At 53.0% G+C, this 5,577-nt stretch overlaps 1 protein-coding gene across 1 annotated transcript in view; it reads left to right on the top strand.

Moving 5' to 3' along the window:
• Positions 1–5,577, top strand: part of SLIT3 (slit guidance ligand 3) — a 627,706-nt gene that overhangs the window by 526,158 nt on the left and 95,971 nt on the right. The gene's annotated exons all lie outside the window — the stretch shown is intronic.

Genomic DNA, 5,577 nt, shown 5'->3' with positions numbered 1-5,577 from the left:
GCGGGAACTGTTCTTCTGCCCCTGCCCGGAGCATCTTGTGTAGGTGGGTTTTCCTGGGGAGAAGGCTAGTGCCGGCCCTAGTCACCGGGAGAAGACCAGCAGGCAGACCTCCACTTCTTTCACGTTGTTCTTGACCTCAAAGTCGGATCCTTCAGTGCATGCCTCCAGAGTGATCAGCCTGGGCTGTTTTATTTTTTTCACCAGAAGCAAATACCTTGAGAGGGCTTGGAGGGACTCCAGGGATTTTGTGGCAGTCTGAGACATTGATCTCAATTTGCCTCTTCCCCAGAATAACAATGTCAGTTACGAGAGCAGCTTCTTGCCGCTGATGAGCACTGTGCTCAGGGCTTCTAGTTTTCCCAGGAGTCCTGCGAGACGAGCAGGAGAGGTCCCCTTGCTGCAGCAGAGGGAGCTGAGGGCTCAGAGGTAAGGGGGCACCCCATGGTCACAGCAAGCAAACGGTAAAGGCAGGCTCGGACCCCAGGTCTGGCTCACTCCTCAACACCACGCGGCATGTAGGAGAGAAGGGCCGTTGGGGAAGGAGGTCCAGCTGCTTGGATGACTTCCTTCCCCAGCCTCATGGCCCCGCCCCCAACCTCAGGCCCTGAACTCTTTCCTTCAGTTCCCTCTTGGGGCCGCAGCATCTCAGGGAGGAAAATGGGAGGAAAATGCTCTCCCAGCCCAGAGCTGTGCCCTGAGGCACAACCGTCTTGTCCCCGGGGCCCTTTCCTCATGACTTACACCTCTTGTTCCTTCTGCCTCCTCTCTTCCTACCCATGTCTGGCTGGGGCTGAGTTAATTACCTCTAACAGCAGTTGTGCCCAAGAAGAGGGATGATAAGAGGCCGAGGAGGGCAGGGTGCCATCTGCCAACCCTGATCCCTCAGTCTGGAGGCTGGTGGGGGGGCGGTCCCATCATGATCTCGAGATCCCGATTGATGCCAAGACCCTGGGGCATAAGGTGGGGATGGAGTCAGCCCAGGGATCAGCCATTGCCTCGGAATGACTGTAGGCTGGGTTTGGGGATGGGGTACAGACAGAAGTAAGTAGGAGAAAGAGGAAAACAGCCAGCAGACCTAGAAACAGTAGAGCTTAGTTCTAGCTCTAGATCTGCCACTACCTACCTATCTTTGCACTGGAGGAACCCTGGCTTCTTTTCCTATGTGGGGTAGGAATGATTAGACATTTTAAAAAGACACAAATAGGGAAAAGGGACAGGGTTTTTGGATTGACCCTGTGTCTAAAAATAATTTTATACATCAATACTAAACAGAAAGATTATTCCTATAAAGGTAGAGAAAGTTAGAGCTGTGATGATCCTAACATAGAACATTCTATATGCTCTTATTTTATGTAGCTACAGACAAGAGAGGTCAAGAGAGCTAGCTACTGGTGCACTCCAAAGGCCTTGGCTTTGAGAGGCACTGGGGCCCAGACCTGCTTCGCATTGAGGGATGCAGAAGCCGTAGCTCTAAAGCTCTGTGTTTCCAGGAAGCTCAAGAAGAAAGAAGGAGGGGCAGGTGACACGTACTGGATTTGACAGATAATAAGTCTGCTTTTTACTTTCCCCTAAAAGCACTCCCATTGCAAAGACAGCTGATGTAATTAGGAGCCAATTTGAGGGCTGCTCTTGCAACGCATAAAGCCCCTCCTTAGGCTGGGCATCTGGCTTCCCAGCTGCACTGTGTCTGCCTCTATCAGCTGTATCCGCTGCCCTGGGCAGCAAGATCGGGTTAGAGGTGAATGCTGCCGGCTGGGGTAATCTGACCATCAGATTAAGACCTCCTCAAAAGGCACCATCTGGCTGCCTGAGACCCCAAGCCCATCCTCGGGGGAGCACTTGGCGGTTGCAAAATGCTGTCTGCCTTCCGTCATGCCTCCCGCACTTTGTGTGTGGAGATCCAGTTGGCAAGAAGAAACTGCTGGTGAAAAGTACAGAGTGGTGTAACCCCTGTCCTCATCTGTACAAAGATGGTAAAGAGTCAGACACCTCTCAGGGAATCACAAAACTTTAGAGCCCCCAGAGATTACCCAGTCCATGCTAGAGAGGAAGAAAATGAGGTTCACACAGCAGTAAGTCTTATCTAAGATTATAGAGTGGTATTTTCAGGACGAGATTTGTAACCCAGGACTTCTGATATACTGAGAAGATTCTTGATAACTTTCTCCTGGGCCCCTCCATTTCTTTCTTTGAAGGAAACCAAAGAGAAGGAGGGGAATTTTAAAGCTTGGGGACAGGGGTGTGAAAGGGCTGGATTTTCCCTGCACTGGTGCTGTGGACCTGATCAAACTTGAATACGAAATCCCCAAACCAGAGTGTTCGCAGAGCCCTGCCTGTCTGGAGGGGCTCAAAGCAGAGTTGAGTCTAAATTACAGTGGCCAGCTCTAGTAGGTCGGATGGGAGGGCTTAGCAAGAGATGGAGCCAGAGCCGGAGCTGTGGAGTGACTTGGACTAACCAGTCAGTCATCGCAGATAACCTGTACACGTCAATATGCTGCCACCACCTTGTCCTAAAAACACACTGTGGAGGAACGGTGACCCCATCGCTCCTGTCAGAGGGCAGGGCAGTGAGGGTCCCAGTCTGGTCTCTTCAAGATGCCCTGACTCTGGTCTCTTCAAGATGCACACATCTCTTCACGGCTTGGGTGGAAATTCATAAAATCGGCCGCTGATCTTTTGCAGATAAGGGTGTAAAGGCTGGGCACCCTCCCTGGGCCCATGGCATCAAGAACAACTGGTTGTTGGTCTCCCCAGCCCACTCCATGATTTACAGTCATGGCGGAAGTCAGGAAGGACCCTAGAATCTGGTATCTTCCACTCTCTTTCCTTTTCTTAGTTTGAAAGAGCCTCCTTGTCATGATCATTGTGACTGTGCCAAACCCAGGGCCCTGGGGCTTCCCCGACTTTCTCCCTGCTAGGAACATGTATTTTCTCTCAGTGTCACACCCCTTCTCTACTATACCTTGATTGATCTGTGATGAACATCTGTCAGCCAGGGGTTTCTGGGGGCCTTGAAGGATACTGAGGAGACATCAGAGGGACTTTTTCCAAAGAAGAGCATTGCAGCTTTGCTAGACCACTAGGAACCGTGACCTGTCTCTTTACTGAAGGCGCCGGGGGAACAGCCTGTCGTGGAACCACTCTGCTGTGGGATGGGCCCTAGGCAGCAGAGAATGCAGAAGATGCTTCTGCTAAGTTCGACGTCTTGGCACATCTAACGGTGTGATTGAGTGGGGTTCAGAGGCTCAGTTCAGGCCTGCGAAACGATCCCAGACATCTGTGGTCATAATTCCCCTTGGGAAGGATCTGTTCTGCCCTGATACGCCTGAGTAGGGATGTCCAGTGGCCTCCCGCCCTCCCTTCCTCCTGTGTCTCCCCCGGGGTGGGGTGTGAAGGGCGGTAGGGCTCCTGTCTCTGGACGTGTTCCTGTGGAACCCCGCTCTCGGTACTAATCACGCTCAGTGGGGGCCTCTGCTCCGGCTTCCGCTTCTCCACGCCTGCTTCCTCTGAGCGCTCCTGTCCTCTCTCTGACGCTGCTTCCTGACCTTGACTCTGACCAGTCGCCGCGGGGCTTTCCTTTGTGCTTGATCTAACCATGTGGTGGAACGATGGAAACGGAACATGGTTCTGTCAAGCACCGCGGAAAGCACCGCGCTCTCCTGCAGCATGGCCCGCCACCGCTGGACACCTCTTCTCTGCTCTGGAGCACCGCAGCCCACCACCCGCCAGACCCGCCTCTCTTGGTCCAGCCTCACGAAGGGCGGGGGGGGGGGGTAGCAGCTTGTGGTCACTGGGGAGCATCCTTCTCAGCTCCTGCTCACCTGCCGCCTGGCGGTTGGGGCGGGGGGGGGGGGGCGGGGCGGGAGTCTCGAAGGATTCACAGAGCACCTCCAACTCCTGGTAGCAGATCTGGGCTGAAATAGGGATGGGGAAGCGTACGGGGGACAAGCTGAGATCTGCATCCACGTCTCTATCCCAAATGGAGCTGCCATCCCCCAAATCTAGTCAGGATGCCAGCCAAGTGGTAAAGTAGCTAGGTCTGAGCCCAGACACCCCTGTTTTTCTTCTTGAAGAGAACACGTATACCCAAGGCGTATGCCCTTTGTTTCATGGAAGAGTCCCAGCCCAAGGTCGTTTTCCCACGTGGCAGTTAACGCAAAGCTCACACTGCTGGTACCCACCCTCCACCTACCATCTCTATTGGAAGCATTAGGACTTAATGTGAGCATGAGAATGATGAAACTGCCATGAGTCTGAGACACTGGATGTAACCTGAGGCTCCTTCTGGAACTGACCCCCTCTCCTCACAAGCACTTTGGTCCCCACGCAGCCTAAAGTCCAAGCTGTCTGCTTGACCTTCCAAGCACAGTTAACATCAGGCAAAAGTGCTGGGCTCCTCAATGGTGCTAGCTCAGTGCCATGTGGGGTCTGTGCGGAAGCGCACTGCCTCTGATAATAAAGAGAGGGGCGTCTTGGCACCTCCCATGCTGCTTATTTCTTGATAAATCCCAGACCCAGTGTAACCGGAAGATTGTGGTGTTGGTTCATGCCGTGGAGTGTGTGTCCTGTCCCATGTGAGAGAGGGCCCTGGCTTGAGCCAGGAGCCGGGCTCTGGGCTTCCATGGCGATGTGTGACTCTCACTGTCTCCTCTCTCTCAGGTTACCCCTCAGAGCCAGGGCCCCAGCCATTGCTGAGGAATGGAGAGTCCTATTTACCTCTCTGAATTCTTTTCTCATGTGCTTACTATAGACCGGGTGCTGAGCTATTTTACATCATTACCTTGTTTAATTTTCACAACAACCCTATAAGTCCCATTTTGCAGATGAGAACATTGAGGCTCAGAGAGGCCAACTAACTTGCCCAGGGTCATTGGACTCCAGCATGGCTGCTCTTTACGACTGTAATCCTCAGCTTTCCCAGCTGCGGACAGGCCCATGGCCTTGAGTTATAAAATCAAAAAGACCTTGACTTGACTCGATAGGGAGTTGAAAAAAATAACACTCCCTTTCCAACTTCCTTCTCTTAATAGAAAATGACTTGAGCAAGAAAGAGAGCAAGCATCCCTGTTTACATGGCTCCTCCCCTCCAGCATGAATATACCAAGACCCATTTGGTACAGAACAAGTCCTCGGACCTAGAGAAATTTTCTTTCCCTCTGAACAGAGAGGGCGTTCTGAGTTCCTCGGCACTGCCGCCACCATGCCAGGGCCAGGCCTTCGGGAGTGGGTCCACAGGGTGCCCTTCCACGGGTGCCTCCCTGGTCCTCCAGCAGCTGGCTGTGACCAGGCAGTGACCAGCTGCAGGCCATGGCCATTTCCCTCTGCTTCCAGGCAGATAGCTGCATTCATGTTAGACTCTGACAGGGAGAACTTACTAGGACAGCTGTCTGCCCAACCAATCTCCAAACTCCTGGTAAACAATTGGTGTTTTCCAGCCAACTGGTGTCTGGTCCCCTGGCCTTTGCCGACCGAGTGGATAACTGGGAACCTAGCAATGTTCTCTTGATTCCATTCTGACCTATAACCCTTTGCTTGTCCTTTCAAGCTGAAGAGCCCTGGCAGGCCTCCTACTCCCCG

This window comes from Lipotes vexillifer, unplaced genomic scaffold (genome assembly GCF_000442215.2).
Source record: "Lipotes vexillifer unplaced genomic scaffold, Lipotes_vexillifer_v1.1 scaffold370, whole genome shotgun sequence".
NCBI classification, from domain to species: Eukaryota; Metazoa; Chordata; class Mammalia; order Artiodactyla; family Lipotidae; genus Lipotes; species Lipotes vexillifer.
Note: the sequence above shows the minus strand (reverse complement) of the source record. Positions and strands in the feature narration are given on the sequence as shown.